Genomic DNA, 20,776 nt, shown 5'->3' on the forward strand with positions numbered 1-20,776 from the left:
ATAACTGCACAGTGAAGACAAATGCTCAGCAGCTAATGAAGTGTGTGTGTGTGTGTGTGTGTGTGTGTGTGTGTACTGGGAATGTACTTGGTAGCGGCTTGCATAGCTTTTGTGAAGCCCTGGGTTTGATTCCTTGATACCTGAAATCCCAACATCCACGAGATGGAGGTAGGAGGATCATCCTCAGCTGTGTAGGGGATTCCAGGCCAACCTGGGCTATATGTGGCCCCGTCACCAAAAGAAAACAAGAAGTGAACCAACACAACTGAAGTTTTTCTGAGGGTTAGGAAATGTCCTGGAATTAATTAAATAATGGCAAAGTTGGCACATTTGTACTGTTGGCACTGTTGGTTTTGGTTGGTGGGATGGGAACAGTGTGACCTAGGGTACGGGGCTGGCCACACCAAAAAGAGTAACTGTGTGGCATACAATGGGAGGGTTAGGTATTCCCAGAGGGAAAAAGGCCGGGAGTGAGATCACATGTGGAAATAAATCAGGCCCACAGAATGGAGCCCCTGTAATAAAAACTCTGAACACGAAAGTTTTGCTCAGTTTTTGCGGTTGTCAATATCCCATCCTCTGGTCCTGACTCGTCCTCATTCCACGGAGGAGAGACAATGGAGGCCTTTGCTTGCTACTTCGTGGGCCTTGCAGGGCGTGGGGCCGGCAACATCTGCAAGGCTGGAGAGTAGCAACACTGTCCAGGTGAACCCAGATGTCAAGTTCAGAAGCCAGATGAACAGATGTCAAGTCAGAAGCCAGAGATAGGCAGAAAGGAACGTCGTCCAGCCACTGCTGGGTGAGCAGTTCCTGAACATCCTGTGTAGACCATCTGCTCAGGGGGGTCACAAGGACATGCATAGACGATGAAAACCTCCTATTGACTCAACCCATGATATGCTCAGAGAATAACCAGTCTCAACAGAAAGTACCTCGGTCTTTGTCCAAGGTAATTTAGAAGTCCTCTAAAAGGCTCCCAGACAAGCCTCTAAAAGGGTTTTCCTTTTCTTAATGTAACTGTGGGCTATCCCTTTCGCTCCCCCGTTCCTGAAATAATGACTCTGAGATTTTATTATTTATGAATAAATGCCTAGGCTTATGGCCTCACTCCCTGACTAGCTCACAACTTATTTTACCTGTTTATTCTAGTCTCTGTGTGCCACATGGCTGGTTACCTCTCCTTAGTTTCAAGTGTCTGTCTTCCTCAGAGTCTAGGATGAATCTCCCCTGACTCTATCCCAGAGTTCCTCTCTTTCAGCTGGATCCCTCACCTCCTATTTCCTGCTTCAGCTAACTGGCCATCAGCTTTTTTGTTGACAGGTGGTGCTTCCATTCAGTACGCAAGAGATTCTCTCTACATCTTTGAACCCCTGCAACTCTTACAAGTTTCTCTCACTTTTCCTTGATTTTCCTTAGTTAAAGCTTGTGTTGGTACTACTTGTTCCTATGTGTGAGTGTGTGTGGTGTGTGAGTATATGGTGTGTGTGTGTGTGTGTGTTTGTAGATCAAAGATAAAGTTCAAGTGTCTCTCTTCACTTTATGCATTGAAGCAGGGTCTCTCACTGAACCTGGAGCTAACCACCAAGCAATTTTGAATGGCCTGTCTCTGCCTCTCATGGACTAGGATTACAGGAGGCTACCATGCCTTTCCTGAGGATTTTAACTCCAATCCTCATGTTTGGGATTATCCACTGATTTAACACTCATCTTTTGCTGTTTTTCTGAGACAAGTCTCATGTAGCTATGATGACCTTAAATATCCTATGTAGCCCAGTCCTGTCTTCCAAGGAATGATGGGATTACATGTATGTCTAACACTCTAACATTTTTATTTTTGTTTTTCAAGACAGAGTTTCTCTGTGTAGCCTTGGCTGTCCTAGAACTCACTTTGGTAGAGCAGGCTGGCCTCAAACTCATAGAATTCTGCCTGCCTCTGCCTCTGCCTCTGCCAGGATTATAGGCGTGCGCCACCACGGCCTGGCTTCTTGTCTCTAACATTAAACAGCAGGAAATAGGTATCTACCAGTAATGTCCTGAGCAGGCATCAGAGGATAGGTCAACGCTGCCCACTGGGGAAATGCTCTCTGGATCCTGGTTACCTTGGCCTGGGTGCTCTACAGCTGGATCATCAGGATGGACAGACAAGACACCCGCCTGCTGAGGTGCTGGCCATTTTCAATAACCCAGGAGAGGGCTGTGTGTGACAGCCTGATCCAGTTCAACTCCCTGGAGCTGGACCCTGCCTTGCTTCCATGGCTCCCTCTGCCACTGTTCACGCTTCTGTATTTGAGGGTGGGTGGGGTAAGCAGGTCCCACTTCGTAGCTCAGGCTGGGCCCTTCAGCCTTACCCACCAAGTGCTGGGATTACAGAAAGGCCTGTGCCACCTCATGGCCGATGCCTAGTTTTTATATCCCTCTTTGGGGAGGGATCTCTTCCGAACCAGGATCTTTGGACCAATGCAAGAGTTGGAGAATACTGAGTTTGCTGGACAAATACATAAGAGCAAGCTCCCTAATGTTTTTCTCAGTTTCTAAAAATAGCCAGAAGGCTTACTAAAGTTACGAAAGGTCTGTACCTAGCTAGACGGCAGTACATTCAATACAGTCACTGAAACAGAAAACACTTCTAGGGGAAAAATGGTCTTCTTAACCGATGAAACTATAAATCCACCAAATTTCAAGACAGAAACTTCAGTAGTCATGAAACAACCCTCCCACAGGCCTGATGATTCCATGGGTGAACTCTGTTCGGATTATAAGGACAGCATTCCATCGGCTCTCAGGAATGCAAACTCCGCATGGCCCCATGTTTATGAAGATCAACAGATCCACAGAGCTGTTAACAGAAAGCAGAATGATGGCTTCGGAGCTGGGGAGAGAGGGGTAGAATTAAGAAGTAGAATTAGGGTTTGAGGATTTGGTTCAATGGTAGAGTACATTTGCCCCACAAATGTAAGGCCCTGGGCTTGTCCTCAGTCCTGGGTTGTGTGGGAAAGTGGAATTAAGGGGAAGATGAAAGAGCTTTTCAAGATGAAAGCGTTCAGAGAACAGAGGGTGGTGACAGTCATACAGAGGTATGAATGTGCTCAGTGCCACTGGCTGAACATTAAAAACGGGGAACAAGATCAACCTTACCGCAGTTTTTGAAAGTTCCCTCTAACAAATAGGTCCCAAATTTAGGAGGCACTAGAGTCAGGCTCCCCACAGCATAACGAAGGCTCTAATAGAGACAGTTTTTGTCTATTACCAGGTTATATTTTTTTTCAGAGAGTCACACATTTAAAGCAGTTCTGAGGCTCAAGGCATTCTAGTCTTGTGAAGAATGCTTACATAAAGCAGGAAAAAAAAAAACAAAACAAAAACAAAACACTCTCACCCAAGAAAGAAACCATAGCCTCTTGGTTGGGAGAGCAAGGAAAAAAATCAATAAATAAAGCACACAAGAATAGCATAAAAACAGGCGGAGTCCTGGAAAATGAAAGCCTAATGTCCAAACGTCTGATGCGTAGTTTCTAACAAGGTCAATCGACCACTAACAAGGGGGCAGAACAAGGGAGAATGCAGGACATGACTGCCTTGAGGACCGGGAGCCCCGTGCCGTGACCAGCTTCTTTGGTGACCTGTAAGAGCAAACACTGACCATCCCCGAAGTCGTAAATCAAGATAAAATAGGAAGAGAGGAGTCAAAAGTCACATCCATGACATGGCACCTGTGGGCTAACACCCCAACACCCAGTCCTTAAAGTGGCTGACTCACTGAGGCTGAAGCGTTGGGAAGACCGTGGTTGTGTTACTCCAGGCTGGCCCCATACGATAGGGTAATAGTGCTAATTATTTAAGGCATAAAAACACTTCAAATAGACCTTAGGTTGAAGCACTCATGCATGTGGCATTGCTTTAGTCACTCTGCAGTGCTTATTAATGGCTCCTGAGGTGACGCCTACCTTCCAGATGCTTGTTTGTTTGGTGACGAATAAGAACTAATTGCTTCCCCCATGAAGAGGCAGGGGAAACAAGGCAAGAAGGTCTATGTGGCCTGCCTGGAGGAGGGACCTCTTCGTGTTCTGAAGGAAAAGCGTGAGTTCGTTAGGAGGCATTTGAGGCTGTGGTGGGGAACAGACTCTTATTCAGGACTGACCTAGCGCAGGAGCCGAAGGGACAACAGAAGCCGCCAGCCCCAGGGATCTAAGCAGCTCGTGCTCCCGTCACCCCCGTCCCTCCTTTAGACTACACGCTGGGCAGGATTTGGAGGGGTTGTGTTTGTTTGTGGAGACAGAATCCTATATAGGCCAGGCCAGCCTCAAATTCACTCTGCAACTGAGGATGACTTTGAACTCTGGATCCTCTTCCCTCTGTCCTCTGCGTGCTGGGATTACAGGCGTGTTCAGTTGTATGTGCTCTGGGCAAGCTCTCCAACTGACTGGGCTGCAGAGCCAACCTAGCAAGATTTTCACTTCTCTGTAGTTTTTTTTTTTAAATATAAATTAGAGAAACGATTTTTATTTGTCATTTCCCTTCCTGTGTTCACCTAAACTTTTATGTATTTTTTTTTTTCCATTCAGGGGCAGTGGTTTCTCCTTTCCTTGGTCCCTTCCCGTGGTTCTTTCTCTTCCCTCTACATTGAGCTGTGTTTTGTTTTGTGCTTGTTTTTGAATAGTCTTACATTTAAATTTTCATCCTTCTGCTTATATCTGTCTAATTTTGTTTTCAAATAAACAGATGAGAAATTTTAAATAGGAGAAACATGCCAGGCTTTCAGAGTTACTCTAGGAAACCATCCTCTCTGGCTTAACCTTCAGCATGAACAGCAGCCTGAAGAGATCCCTGTAGCCTTCTTACATTTTCTTTTGCTTTGTGAAGTCAGTGAGGCCAATGCTAATATTGTTCGGTGCTAGGGATTAAACCGGGGCTTTGTGCAAGCCAACCCCAAACTGTATAGAAGAGCCAAAAATAATTAGTTTTGTTTTTGTTTTTCCTTACATTTTGTTACATTTGTGTGTGTCTGTGTGTGTGTGTGTGTGTGTGTGTGTGTGTGTGCGCGCGCGCGTGCGCGCGTGCACGTGGATATGCCATGGCATAAGAATGGAGGTCAGAAGACAACTTGTGATTATTGGTTCTCTCTTCCTACTGTGTGGCCTCTGGGACCTCAGCTGCTGTGGGTGCTGGAAAGAGCTGCCAGTGCTCTAAACCACTGAGCCATCTTACAAGTCCCCAGCAAAGGCCAGTTTTTGACAGTTACAAAGCGAGTTCATCTGGAGTGAAGAGAAAACATTTTCAGCCAATGGTATTTGAACAGCTGAAAACGGGGGAAAAATGACCTTTGAATCCTACTTTTCTGAATGATTACTGGACTTAATACGTACACCCAAACTAACAAGGTTTCTAAAAGATAATATAGAAAACAATTGCTTTGCTCTCTTTTTCCTGGCTTTTTTCTAAAAGGAATATGAAAATCATTTAGTGTGCGGCTAATCTTGACTGTCAGCTTGATATGATCTGGAATCAGCTGAGAGACAAGTCTCCTGGGAAGCCTGGGGAGATATTTCTAGGGAGGGTTAATGGAGGAACGAAGACGGTCTCCTAGCATCATTGGCCTTCTAGTAGGTGGCCCTGACAGAGAGGCCCCTGATCAGTGCCTCGTGCCTGCTTTTGCTTCTCGCTGGTATGTGTATTCTTTCTGCACTTTCTAATCACCACTCCCTGGTGACAGCAGACTTCAGTTTCTTCTGCCCTCTAGTGTGCGCTGGCCTGTGGCAGGCACTGTAGGAGCTTCCAGGCCCTCAGCACCAGACCTGGGACTGCTGCATCATCCCAGCCTCAGGACTAAGCAGCTACAGGGTTCTTGGTCTCTCCAGCATGGAGCAGCCATTGTTAAACTGCCCTGTGTCACTCTATAGGCTGTAAGCCACTGTGTGTGTGTGTGTGTGTGTGTGTGTGTGTGTGTGTGTACATGAATGCTTTCTAGCAATCTCTGCTACAGAACCCTACCTAATATACTCACCACAAGAGAGAACTGGAAAAACAGCCTCTTCAGAATTAAAAAACAAAACAAAACAAAACAAAAAAAACTGTTTCCAAAGAAACTGCTCCTCAAGAGGCTGGTGCAAATATTCCTACCTGGACTGTGATGAATGCGGTTTCAATAGTGAATTTGCCAAAGCTCATCGAGACGTCTATCTTATGCTTACGCAGCTTACTGTTGTTAAGTAGAATTTGGCGAAATTGTGTGAGTCAGTGGACAAGGCATTTATATCTTTAGGGAAATCTCACTGTTCAGTTCAGTGGGATAGCACATGCTGAACATGAAAACGGAAACAACAGACACTTCCCAGAAAGGATGTACAAATGGGGGAGAAAAAGAAGCAAAGCAAAAACCCATGCAGAGAGATGGCTACCCTTTATCTAGAAAGGCTAAAATACAAAAAAGAGAAGACTAAAAATAATCCTCATTGTGGCAGCGAAAAATGGCAGAGAATCAAAGATTTTTTTTTTCAGGGTGGTAGAAGAAAAGAGTATGAGAAAGAAGAATGGGAAAATGTTGGCTGAAGGGTCCAATCTTATAAGATGGATAAGTTTGGAAACCTAATGTACACACATCATGGACCATAGTTAACAATTACGGATATTTGAAATTTGTTCAGAGTGTTCTCATCAAGTAATCTCATCACAGAGTTCCTATATGAAGGGAGTGACATAATGAGCTCCACTCAGCTCCATTTCACACTCAGGCTATAAAACTTTCTCCCAATTTCTGACAATTTTATCCTATTTAAATAGAAACCAGTGGAGGTATATTGTGTGGCTCTGTCCTCTGAATTGAAACTCCCCTTCCCAGAGGAAGATGGAAGCTCATGAGACTCATGAAGCAAAGTCTACAAGGTTCAGGAAGCTCCTGAGACTTACAGGAGTCACAAGGATGCTCCCCAAGGATATAAGGGCCGTAAGTGATTGCTCAGGTTGAGATTCTCAGGCCCCGTGCTGCCTGGAAGTTGCTCATGGCACTCCAGGGATGTGGTTTTACGAGTTGTCACCCACACTGAGGCGATGCAAGCTGCCTTTGGCCCACCCGTACTCCTGTAAATAGCCCCAGTAAACTCACTGGTTGGTCAAGTCAGACTTGACTCTGTTCTCCGGTCTGTCATTAGCGCCCTGTCTGGGGCGAGGAAACACCTGTTTGTGCCTCCTCAGGAAAAGGTCACAAAACACAGGATAAAATGTAGCTACAGATACGATGTTAGTATGGCAGGGGGTGGCGTGTGCACCTGTAATTTCAGTATTCAAGAGGAGAAGGAGAGTCATACGTTTGAGCTTGAGACTAACCTGAGCTAGACAGTGAGAGCCTGTCTCTTAAAAAAAAAAACAAAGGAGAATAAAAGGAAGAAGAAAAATGTGAACATGAATACAGATGTAGAGATGGTAAACTATTATCACAGGAAGGACACACATAGATATATGTACGCGTCCTTTGTCCACATTGTCCAAGCAGTGCTATGAGACAATGCAGGGGTCCTGTCTTGCCCCCTCCTCCAAGAATGAAGCGGGCAGACAGGGAGGGTGGACAAACTGAAGACTTCAATTAACAATTCAAAAGGAAATTAAAGGTCACCACACTGGGAAAGGGAGTGACGACTCGAGCAGAAAACTGAGACTGGAACATTCAGCGGCAGTGGGATGCCAAGTGATGGAAATTGTGAATGTTATAGTTCCAAGCCCTCCGCAGGCCTCAAGGCACCCAAATGCTCTAAGAACAGCTCTGCAGAAAGCAAGCAGACAGCTGACCAGAGTGGCACAAGCAGCTCCTCTCAGAGGGCAGGAATCGTAGGTCACCGAGGGGAAAAACAAACAAACAAACAGACCCCTAGACAGGATATGGGGCAATCTTCCTTCGATGTTAGTCCCACGATAGAGAGGCTGGTACAGGGTTTATTTACGGAGACATTGAGTACCTGGGCATCTGTATGCAAATGAGGAAAAGAGTAAGGACCAATCAGGAGTCTGTCAGTCCAAGATGTGCGGCAAAACGCCTGCACAAAACTCAGGAGAGGAGGCTGCGCAGTTCTCAGTCAAGGCCTCTGCTCGGTTCCCTCCCCTCTCCCTCATGCATGCAGTGTCAGTGAGGTGATGGACTAAGTAAGGTTGGGGACTCCTCCAAAACTGCTTCCATCATTGCCAGGAGCCCTCCTCCTGCTGCTGCTGGCTAACAACTGGGGCCTCTTCATTCAGTTAAACACATTGCGTTCACCATTAAAAAGCAAAAAAACAAAAACAAACAAACAAACAAAAAAAAACTTGAGTTTAGGTGATAGGTACACAGCCCACCACCTGTTTTCCTCACATCTATAACTACTCTCTCTCCTACCTCATTTCCAAAACAGTCTCAGAATTCATTCCGCCCGGCCCGTTACGTCACGCCTGCCCTCCAGCCCGCAGTTTTTCCTGTGCCTGAGCATTACCGCAGTCCCCTCTTAACTGCTGAGCTATCTTTCTGGCCCTAAGACATGCTTCTTACTACAGATAAAGGAGGAAGACCTCTGATCTTTAAGACATGGAGCCTGACCTGGAAGCGCCTTCAATCAGGTTGTGCAAGAACCAACAGCTGGGTTTTAAACACTTATTTCTTTTCCCTCTTTAAATGAAGATTACAAACCTCTGAAAGAGGAAAACACAAGTCACAACTGATAGTTTTGTGTTTTAATACTATTATAATAAGCTAAAATTTATCTTGAAAATGTAGGATATCATTTTTAACTTTAAATTTACTCCACGCCCCACCCCCCACCACACACTCTCCTAAGACACGGTTTCTTTGTATAGTCTTGGCTGTCCTGGATTCAACTTTGTAGACCTGGCTGGCCTCAGACTCACAGAGATCTGCCTGCCTCTGCCTCCCCAGAGTGCTGGGATTACAGGCATGTGCCACCATGCCCAGCTAGATTTAATTATTTTTATCTTATGAGTAATGGGCCTCTTGACTACATTTGTCTGTGTTGTGTGCATGCTGTACCCACAGAGGCCAGAAGAGGGCGTCAGGTCCTCTGAAACTGGAATTTCAGAAGGTTGGGGGCTGCAGTGTAGGGGCTGGGATCCAAACCTGGGGCCCCTGAAAGAGCAACACGGGTACTTGTCGGCTAAGCCAACTCCCCAGCACCCGAATCAGTTCTTTTTAGGACTCTGTAACACAGTTATCTTATTACATACAGAATAAACTTACCACGACTTTTGAACGCTGCTACTTGTTAGGATTGTGTCTCCTGTAATTTTCGCTTGTTCTCAGCCATGAGGCCAAGATGCAGTCTCTCCTGAAAAGGAAATTAAATATAAAAATCTCTGGCACACACACACATTTTTTTTGCATGTACCACAGACTTAATAAAATCTCACATTTAATACTCATACAGTAAGTATATTCATAAAAATCCAAAACAATTAATCTATTAAATGAATTAATAATTTACATTACCTAGAGGTACTTTGATTAAGACAAAACCTTGTATTTCCTATTATTTTATGTTACCCATGCTTACTAAACCATGAAATAGAATTGTTTGCAAGGAAATCACCATCAAGATCTTTATACCTGATGTTTAATTTTATAGCCTAATAAAACCTTTATCTTATGACCCCAGTGAATGTTGTTTAATAAAGACAAATAACATTTTACGTAATATTTAATTGACCCAAAGATACCATATAACTAGTCCCTAAGAAGGTAAGAATGGCTCTGTTTATATGCTATGTACTTGTCGGCCTTTTAATATGTCCCCAAACACTTACATTTACACATATGCACACACTTTCTAAAGCAGGTATGCCAATGTATATATTTTTTCTTTATACCCACAGCAAAAATGAATTTTTAAAAATTAAAGGGGCCAGAAGCCTTGCTAGTCAGTTATTGAGGGAATTCTAAGACCAGCTTAAGCTCAGCCTGTCTTAGCATGGAATGTCGTACAGACAACTAAGAACATACATGACACGGTGACCTTAGCAAGGTAAAAAGTCCTGACTTCTGTTGATAGTCAGAGAGAACAAGGCTACCTCTGGGGACACCCAGAAATCTCTCCTTTGTCTCTGTTTGTCGGTCTACTTTACTGGGTACTTTCTGTCCTGTCTGTGATCACCTCAGGGGCTGGGCCTTTCCTTCAGGTCTTCGTTGTTGACCATCAAGAAGCCAGGGCCCAATAGCTCAGTCTACGGGGCCTGAGTTTCTAAAAGTTCTCCCTGGTTATCTTGCAGAAGTTCGAGGGATAGTCTTTAGGCAGGACAAAGAAGAACAGAGCAGGAAGCCTGGCATGAGAACAACACTCTACTGATTTGAGAAGGGGTATGGAAGGCTGGGATGCATGCCTAAAATGAGGGCAAGTGTGGGGATGTGGTAGTCCTCAGGGGACCTAGCCACTTTAAGGACTCTGAGCAACCACATGAGTGTCTCCGTCTTGGCTGGTCTCTGCCTGTACTTGGTGGCACAGGTCCTCAGTGAGACTCCTAGGCCACAGGGGATCCATGCGGTCCTCGAAGGAAAACCCCTCCCACAACTGCCTCTCAGTTTTAAGAAGGGGTGGCCATGTACATTTCTTTGCCTCAGCTCATATCCCAGTTGGCAGGACAGAGGATCTTGGCATCACCTGCCTGCCACGTAAGCCACAGAAAGGAAGGCAGTAAGAAGAGCTTTATTCAGAGCCAGACAGCCGACGGCCACTGGACATCAACGCCCCCCCTGGCAGACAAGGAAAAGGAAAAGGAGATAGTGTAGCCAATTCACACAGGGTTTCCTGGTTGCTGGGGCCACACTGTCAACACAGTTGGATGCCCTTATGCTAGCCAGAAGGACTAAGGTTCTTGTGTCCCAGGACAAAGGGTTACACCAGGATCACATGGTTCAAACAGAAATAGAGACACTTATTAAGAAAGGAAGAGTGCTTCTGAGAATAGAAATGAATGAGGGGAAACATGTGCCCAAAAGTGCTGGGCCACAAGGGTCATGACCCCTTATAGGTCATCAACTAAGCATCCGCCTCTCTTGTTTATTTGTTGAATGTTTTTCTTGCACATGCTCTGTTTGCTACAAGTTGCTCAGGTAGGGACCAGATTCTAGTCTTCTGCCAACTGGCTTCTTTGACATGTCAATCCTGAGGCCATGTTCTGCAGGCTCTGCTCTCGTGCCACAGGTTAAAGACAGTGACTCATGTTTGTCTTCAGCTTTGAAGTGGGGATGAGATTAGATGTGCAGACACCCCTTGGGTGGTTAGAAACCCATACAAAAACAGGCCGTATGAGCCAGAGTGTTACTAAAACTCCTTGCCTTGGAGAGATGGGAACAAGATCAACCCCTCCTTCCTGAGGTCCCAATGACAAACTGAGACATGACCCCACCAAAGTTTACTCTGGGGAACCATTGGTGTTCCTTACAGACCCGAGGCAAGGGGTTATGGAGGAAGTGAGAGCTGCTTCCCTAAAGGCCACACCTGGAAAGCCTTTACCACACCGGCATGAGATGGGGTAGCCTTCTCCCCTAGTCTTCTCCCACCTATACACAGTAGCTCCTCCCTTGGACCAGGCACAATTAAGGCAGATTTGTATCTAGCAAGGAGTAGGGAGCCACTGCATGCTCAAAGGGGGTGTACATCACTAACAAGCCTAGCTGGAATAATCCTTTCCAGTTGCTAAGTCCAGGATATGATATCTCCTTGCATATCTGCTCCCTTTGTGCTTGTTACAAACAGTTACTAGTCTGGAGTTTTCCCAAGAGTTACAGCCCTATTTTTATTAAACATTATTCAATCCAGGTGTTCCAGTGGTGCCTGGCCCTGAGGAGCGCTACTGGATGAATTAATAAATGAAGGGGCCATTTGAGTGACCATGAATGGATGCATGCCGTGTAGAAGCAGGCCAGGAAGTTTCTCTTTGAGAAATAGGTAGATTCAATGAAGGAAGGAAGGAAGATCGGTTTCTCTGTGACCCACAGTCACCCGCTGTCCACCAAATATCACATGGCCACTTTTACTCTAAGCACCAGATCTCTCAGACTGAAATCCAAAAACCTGCTTTGCAAGATAACTCAGTGGCAGTTTGTTTTGGGACGAGGAAACTGGGTTTGCTCAAAATGGTTCTGGTGAACTTTGGTGCCAGCTGGCTGAGAATGACTAACGTCACGTTTGTAATTCAACTACAGATGGTGCCTGACTAATAATGGTCAGACTTATCTTTTGGCTTTGTGATAAGCATTCGGTGGAGATTGTATTTCAAATTTTGGATGCGGATCTTTCTTTCCCCTACCCCACTCTATCAAAAGGACTGTGACTGTACCTCTCCTACAATGCAGGCATTGGCAATGAGCCTCAGCTCCCAGCCAGCGACCAGAAGGACAACAGACACTGTAGTAGCACACTGTAGAATTAAACTAGATTGTTAGTAGGTCAGGCGCGTTAGATGCGTTTCTAACTTCTGATATTTCATTGTGACGTATTTATTAGGAAATAGCCTCATACAAACTGTGGAGAAGCTATATAATCTAGACTACAAATTCTTTTATTTTTATATTTATCTGCCCAATGATTTACTCATTATTTGAGCCGGATAATTACTCATTATTGGGCAGCCTAGGCTGGCTGGGAATTTACTATGTAGCCCAGGCTGGCCTGGAACTCATTGCAGTTCCCTTTCCCAAGCCCCCTCGTGGCCTTAGGATCACAGGTGTGAACCATCACGCCCATCTCTAGCCTAGAAAATTTTAACCAGATGGGACACAAGAGAATCTGTGGAAGAACGGATGAAAAGGATACAGAATTTAAGACTTTGACTGTTTCGTTTGCTTTGGGATTTCTAACACTTGTTATCGGGGGCCTACATTCACAAACGCTAGAAGGTGATCCAAATAATTCGATCCACCATAGGGAGAGGGACAGGGATGACTTTCAGATGTGAAGCTGTGATACCCAGGGAGACAGTGGACAGCAACTACCTGGGAGAACTTAAGACAAGCTAACGGGGAGGGCAGAGCCAACCATGACTTTGGACTTGCTGAGTCAGGTGACAGCAGGATGTCCTACAGAGGCTGTGCTGTTCACCAAGTCAGCCAGGGAAGGCCAAGAGCCTTGAATGAGAGCCTAAGATCAGTTCTAAGTCACGGGCCATCCTCAACTGTAAATTGTTTATCGCTTTATTCCCAGGGCCTGGTACAGAACCTTACAAACCGCTGTATCAAAACTTGAATGGTGAGGTGTCTTCGTTATGTTAACATCTCTTTATAGCATGCGGATGAGACTGGGTACCAGAAAGAATAGAAGGTTGGAATGGGGCTGGTGGTCTGTAGAGGAATCCATGAATGGACAAGTTGGGGGTCATAGGCTGACTCCAGTCATATGGCCAATAACTTAATCAGCCATATTAGCATAGTGAAAACAGCAGTGGAAAAAACAAACAAATAAACAAACAAACAAACCTCTGGACATCAGGGCCTTCCTGGCTGGTGAACACAGAGATGTCCTGGGAGGGTGACATGGGGGAAGAATGAAAGCTCACTCCCGGACCCTTCTGTCTGGCTGGTCCTCAGTTAGACCCTTCTGTTATGAAGCCATATGTGTGAATGTAGTCCTCTCTTCACTTCCACATGAGATCTTCCAGTACCCCGTGACACCCACATTCCACGGATGCTTGAGGCCTGCATCCTGGCATAGAGCTTGCATAGAGCTGGCACACATCTTGCATGCCGTAATAATCTCCAGGGGACTTAGAGTCTTGTGCAACATAAGAGGGTTAGGGCACTGGCTGCCGAGCCCAGTGACCCAAGTTCAATCCCTGGCTTTCCTCTGATGAAAGGAGGGAACTGACTTCTAAAAGTTGTTTTTTAACATCCACATGTATGCCACGGCACTTGCCCCGCCACACACACACACACACACACACACACACACACACACACACACTTGTCTAAATACCAGATAGATTTCAGGCAAAAGGAAGCTGGGTGGTGAGCTAGAACAGAGGCACAGAGTGTCCTCAAGACATGGGATTCACAGCAGAGGTGCCTGTCCAGGGGATAGAGTTGTGTCCTCGTTGTTCCCTAAATGACCACATCACTTCCCCCCATCTCCTCCAGAAGTCCAGCCCAAAGGAAGGATGTTAACAAAATTAAAATTCATGATTACATTCTAGACTCTGTAACTGGCACCTCCCCCTCCATTACAAGCGAGTTAAGTTCATGTCTTGCTGATCTCGGGGGTTCATGGGTTGTCTACATACAGGTTAATAAACTGCTCACTGCAAGAGCCTGGCTCAGGAGTTCAGACGCTTAATCACAATTGGGGTTCAGCCAAGAGACCAATGTCAATATGGTACTGTCAAATTGGGCAGCCCTTGTCCCAGCCTGAGCAATGGAACCTCTCCTTAATTTACAAAAACTTGCTGGAAACAAAACAAAACAAAAACAAAACTAGCACGGTTGGCTCCCTGCAGGCAAGCCCTGTGTTTTGATGAGACCTTTCTCTTCAGAGGACTGAAGTATCTAACATAAAAAACTCAACCTACCCACATATCAAGCACCAGGAAGGAGTGCTCTAACTCATGGGGGAGGAACACTCTGCCCTTGGATGGGTGGGTGACAGAGCATCATGACAGATGCCTAATGGATACTCCAGAAGATGAAGCTGTATCACAGTAACTGAGGAGGGCGGCATGGTGTCAGTCCAGGGTGTTTAAGTAATGTAATTAAGTTTCCTCATGTTAAGTAGGCACTTTTACGATGACTCAACAGTATGCAAAAACTAGGTGCGGCTCTTGGTTAGAACAACTCAGCAGGCTAGGAGGTTTCTCTGAGTCATTGCTAAGAACAAGCTTACCCCCCCCCCCTGTGCTCAAATTGAGCCCTGTGAATAGCGTTGACTCTGCCATTCAGGATTTATGGGACACCTGAACGGTGACGAGATTTGTGCAACAGTAAGGAGCTAGTTTTATACTCATTCCTTTATCGAAACCTCAGTTATGATTCCATGAAACTCTGAGACCATGAGGAGTATTCTCTGTGGGTCTGGTGAGAAATAACACTCTCAAAGAGGATGCCTACCTGCGTGTTGAAGGACTTGAGTTGAAGGTGCCTGGGTTTCCCATCGGTATCCCATCAGTCCTTGTTCCAGCTCTGTGCCAGTGCCTGGGTCTTCACGCCTGGGATGACCTGCTTATGAGGAGCAGCCGTTTGCTTTGGCTCCTAATTCTGGAGGTTTCTATCTATGATCAGGTGCACCTGTTGCCTTTAAGACTCTAGTGAGGGTGCTGTGTGGGACAGCAGAGGAAAACAAAGGAAGAAAGGCAAAAGACAAAGTTCCCACAATCATGTTCAAAGAGCTAAGGAGCTAAAATCCCCACCCCAGCAGCCTCCGCCACTTAAAGGTTCCATGATCTTCCAATAGCACCACACTGAGGACCAAGGACATGGCCTTTTGGAGGACACTTCGAGATCCACATACCCACTAAGCAGTGAATTTTGTCAACAGTCAGTGTTAATTGAAATGTTCTTTAGGCATGTCAAAATACTTGACTGGCCTCCTGTCTTTGAGTGATCGAGTCCATTCCATTCTGTGAGAATGAAGGGTCTGTCAGTCATGCCAACGAAGGTTTTATATGACTGCCAAAGCCTCACCTTTGCTGGACTTGGTGACACACGCCTATAATCCCAACACTTTGGAGTTGGATACAGGAAGGTTAGGTGATTAAGTCAGCCTCACCTGAAAGCGAGGAAAAGCCTGGCTTACAGGAGACATTGTCACAAAAGAAAAAAAAAAAAAAAGAAAAGCAGATACCCACTACTTCTTGCTCTTTCTACTCCCTCTTTCATGATGACCCCTGAGCCCTAGGGGGAGGGGTTTTGATATAACCACATTTAGAACTGAAACCTTCATAGCCTGCAGCGAAACAGCATCTGCTGGCCATGCAGAGCTGCTGCACACATGAACTCACAGTGGCTGGGACGGCATTCATAAGACCCGTACATGATCAAGCCGGCCAAAGTCCTAGCATGGAAGCCAGAGGGAGTCATGAAATCCCGCCCTTGTCAGAAAAGCTATGGGAGAAGAAGAGTAAGTTTACTTTAGGGATGCAACCTCTATGCTCCAGCTGACTGTCCTGCACCCATGCACATACAGGCAGCCCTACGTGGTCTCAGTGGGTTTAGAAGAAAAAAAGCCCAAGAAGTTGGAAGGGAAAGGAGGGGAAGAAACTGGGGGGGGGGGATGCAGAGGAGGGGTGGGTCTGATTAATGCGTGCCTGAAATTCTCAAACATAAAAAAAAATTTTTAAGTGGATAAGCGAATAAATTGTATTCCATACCGAAAGTGTAAAATTTAACGTGAAACTTCACTGCTTCAGCTCAGTTCTGAACATCAACTCTAACTGTGTAAATTTGCTAAGTCCACAGACTTTTATTTGTGATTTTTTAAATTTATTTAATTGTTATTGACAATAAAGTTTATTTTAAAAACAAAAAATAGAAAAATCTTCACACCTGTTATACAATCATGTTCTCTCCCTCTCTCTCTCTCTCTCTCTCTCTCTCTCTCTCTCTCTCTGAGACAGGGCCTCACCTGTAGCCCTCACTGGCCTGAAACTCACTATGTGACTAAGCATGCCTCTGCCCCTTCCTTCCGAGTGCTTAGATTAATGGCCTGCACCATCAAGCCCGGCTCATGTGCCTTTTCTACGAGCAACAGAAAAATACATTCTCCCCTCAAGATGAACTGCAGGCATTAACTAACTTCCTTACAGGATCCAGAAATAAACTTAGTCCTTCTGGCTAGCATAAGGGCATCCAACTGTGTTGACAGTGTGGCCCCAGCAACCAGGAAACCCTGCGTGAATTGGCTACACTATCTCCTTTTCCTTTTCCTTGTCTGCCAGGGGGGCGTTGATGTCCAGTGGCTGTCGGCTGTCTGGCTCTTGGTGGCACCCGCCTGTTATCACTGTCTGGCAAGCCACCACTCTGCTTCCAGAACCTCGGAGCCTTCCAGGGCATACGCCGATAAGGGATTCCCAGGCCGTGGTGCCAGGGGCTTTCTTGGCGAGGGTCTGAGGAAGGCCATTGTTGTAGCTGGCTGTTATCTCTCGCTCCGACTCCGCTTGGCAGAGATGCAAGGCCCATCACTTCGGTGTGGAAACGGCTGCTGGACACCAGAGGAGCCGGCGCGTCAATAAACGCGAGGCACGAAGGAAATAGCAACCAGCCTTGCAAACAAAAAGAGAAACATTCTCAAGTTTATTGGATGCTGAGATGTTTGTCCTTGGTAGCACCACCGGCTTTATCTCACTCCACAGCCTTCCTATGGAAGAAGCAGGGAAGTGAGCGTTTATCAGTGGGGATCGGGGGTAATGTTTACGTTTGGCTGACATAGCTCGGAAAGTATTTTTGGTGCGGAGGGTACTGTTTTTGTTCGTTGCAAACGTCTGTCTTTGCCATTCACGTCTATATTCTAGGAAATCCCCAGTCAACTAAGACGTTTCTTGTCTCCACAGGCCATCAGGGATCCTCCAGACTGTGGCCTCATGGAAGGGCAAACTGCCAGTGTGCTCCTGAAGGACAGCGGCGGAGTGGAGCCCCTCCCGGTGGGCAGCTGCGGCTCGGGGGCAGACGCGCCTACGTGGAGATGTCTGCGCCATGCATGCCCCCTGCAGACAGTGCGTGGTGCTACACCCCGCACCCTGGCCCAGTTCCCTTTGCCATGCAGCACTTATACCAAGTATCAGGACAACCATCCTGGGCGGGTCAAAAGCCACTCAAGTACGCCGCGGGAGCCAAAGGTCCCCATGAGGTTCGAACGTAACTGTTGGAAATGGCATGCCACCTTCAGGTTTCTGGGAGTACTGCAGGGAGACGGAGCGGACCACAGCCCGAGGTCCCAAGAGGAGCGTTACAAAACAGCCCCAAGCCTGAGTAGGGCTGTCTGGGGTGACTCAGGCTGTCTCACACTAATCCTGTAGTGAGGGTCATAGGTGAAGGCTCTGTCTCTGTTTCCTCTTAGCCTCAAAAGCCAGCACATGTATTGGTAGCGTTCTCTTCCATGCTCAGAAGAGCACCTCCATTTGGGCGGGAAGCGGTCCCCTGCCTCACCTGCGGTACCAACAGCACAGCTGCACCGCGGGCCCGCTCGCCCCCTGGGCTTGCCTTTAAACTGCTTTGAACAGACACACCTTAAAACAGCTGGGGATCAGCCGGGTGTCCTGGGACACGCCCCTTACCAGCACTAGGGAGAGCAGAGGCAAGAAGATTGCAACTTGAAGGCCATTTTGAGTACACAGGGAGTTCCGGGGCAGGCTGGGCTGTATACTGGAGGGGTGGGGGGTGGGCCAGAGAAGGGAGAGGAACAGGGCAGAGAGGCCGAGCGGATACAGTGAGCGAATCATGGTGAACCTTGCCTGTAATCCCAGCACTTGGGAGCAAGATCAGCAGTTCAGTGTTCCCTTCCGCAGAACAGAGCGTTTGAAGCCAGCCTGGGATAGGTAGGACCCAATCGAAAAAGAAAAAGATAAAGAAACAAAAATAACATTTTTTTTAAAAGGCAATTACATCCCCTGTTCTGACAGTTCACAGGGTAGAAACTGAGCCCCTGAAAGGTGGAATAACTTGTTCAGGGTCACACAGAGACTTTTAAAGACATTTCTACACATCCTAGGGTACCAAGTTCTTTCCTTTATGGCTTGTTGGTCTTGTGAAGTATCTATCCATCATCTGGGGTCTAGGTGTGTGGTAAGTAGCAAGAAGTGGCGATGGAGCAGGTGAGATTCTGAGATCCTCGGAGTAGCTACAGTTTGAACAGTGGGGCTGAGCTAGGTGACCAAGTGAGGGAACTGGCAGATCACTGCAAGCTGACCAGTAAGGAAAACAGGTGGAAACCTGACCACAGTAATGGTAAGAGCAGGCAGTGACTATCTGCACTGCTGAGAAACAGGACAAGATGAAGAGAAATGGCCTGGACAAGGTGACACTGTTTGCAACTAATGAACACAACAGAAGTACAAATTTCTGGGAAATGGAGGTGTTCTTTTCTTTTCTCTGAACCCATGGTCTCTTTTTTTCTTTCTTTTTTTCTCACACAGCATCACTTCTTTCATAGAGTCCTAAAGCCTGAGGGGTTCTGTGTTTGCAGTGCTGGGACTGGAACACAGGACCTTGAGTGGCAGGACAAGGGCTCTCCCCCTGAGAGACATGCTCTCCCTTTTATGTTCACAGTTTTTAGATTTACAGGTCTAAGACATAACTGCACATAGCATGTTCTTCCATAACGTATTTTCTTCTAAGGACACCTGCCCGGGGTGCTTGGCACTTCAAGGACAAACTTCTGCTATGGTGTTTAGCCTCATCCCTTCTGAGACACAGAACGGGGCTGTCCTTATCCTAAACCACCCATCCAGAGGACCGCTTATTAAAACCCATGCTAAGAACCAAGAAGACGAGCTAGGAAACAGAGAGCCGCCACCGCCGCCTCTGCCAAGAAGTTGTTTGGCTCGCCGATGGAATTTCCTAGTTCCCATGTTGCTCTTGGCTGTGCAAAAATTAGATGTTTGAAATGTTATTATTATCTAAAAAGGATAGGTTCTTCCACTGAGAGAGAGGAAGAGCCCTCATGAATGCTGCAAGGCGAGAGTGCTGGTGGAGGTGTGAGGTTATTAGCCTGACCCCAGGAGAGAGCCTGAGCCACTAGCTCCTTACTGAATGATAAGCCTGGGTTACTTTCCCAACAGTGGAGCGAAGGGCAGCAAAATGGCATGCTGGGGTTGCTTTCAATGGTCTTTAAGAAGAAAAAATCACCATTACGTTACTCGGGAATGCTTGCTAGATGCTCAGGTGGAACAAGCTGGCGAAGTCAGGCGGCGACTCACTCCTGTCATCCCAGCACTCAGGAGGCTGAGGCAACACTATTGTGAGTCTGAGGTCAACCTGGGCTACATAATAAGTTACAGGGCCTTATATCAAAGGTTAAGACAAACAAACAAGCAAGCCCAGGCTGCTACACAAGGGGCATATAAGCTCCTGAGCTTTGCTGTTTACAGTTCATGAGACATTTGGTTCCCCAGCCAGGCTGCTCAGCACTCCTGTGTGGCCAGTGGCTTCTAAACCACACAGCACAAGCACAGGACATTTCCTCCATTCCAGGAATATCACTCGACAACTTGGAAGTGGAATGTGTCGCTGCTCTAGAGGTGGTGGGACCTGAGAGAATGGAGCCAAGAAATAAAGTGGACAAAACTAGCGAATTTTATCCAGAGCATCAGACAACTTATACTCTGAGGGTTAAGTCACTAAAGTCCTCCTGAGTGCAAGTTGTATATAATCACAAGCAAAAACATGTTTTTTCCATAGAGGCATATAAAGTATTGTTTAAACATTTAATTGAATAGCATCAACAAGCAACAGTGAGTAATCTGAAGTAAAATCACTCCTATCCTACACACCTGGGAAGAGCACAAAGCTACATTCCAAGAATAAGTCCATGTTCTGAAGAAACTGAGGTTACAAACTCTCGTCTTGTTTTCTCGTTGTGTTCTCACAGGCACTACCCATTCTCTTCACAAGAACTCATTCCTGGGCCATGTCCCTATGGCATGAGCCTCTTGCAGAGGCACAAAGTTTGGGATTGAACACAAAGCTAACGAACGGGTTGAGAAGTCAAAAAGGAGAGGCATTGTAGCTAACTACAAAGAAATACAATCAAAATTTAAAAGCACAGTAGAAACACCTGGGTGGGAGGAGGTGGAGGGCAGAGGACAGCCTTGGCTGATGCACCTCAGGTAC

At 46.4% G+C, this 20,776-nt stretch overlaps 1 long non-coding RNA gene across 1 annotated transcript in view; it reads right to left on the reverse strand.

The window, feature by feature from the left end:
- LOC132649262 (uncharacterized) overlaps positions 1–15,648 on the reverse strand; it is a 51,140-nt gene extending 35,492 nt beyond the window's left edge. The window contains exons 1-3 of the long non-coding RNA XR_009587700.1: positions 15,635–15,648; positions 15,062–15,169; positions 9,212–9,299 (exon numbers count right to left, since the gene is read on the reverse strand). This is a non-coding gene — a long non-coding RNA (uncharacterized LOC132649262). The remainder of the gene's footprint in view (positions 1–9,211; positions 9,300–15,061; positions 15,170–15,634) is intronic.
- Positions 15,649–20,776: the final 5,128 nt, after the last annotated feature.

This window comes from Meriones unguiculatus, chromosome 19, assembly GCF_030254825.1.
Source record: "Meriones unguiculatus strain TT.TT164.6M chromosome 19, Bangor_MerUng_6.1, whole genome shotgun sequence".
Lineage (NCBI taxonomy): Eukaryota > Metazoa > Chordata > Mammalia > Rodentia > Muridae > Meriones > Meriones unguiculatus.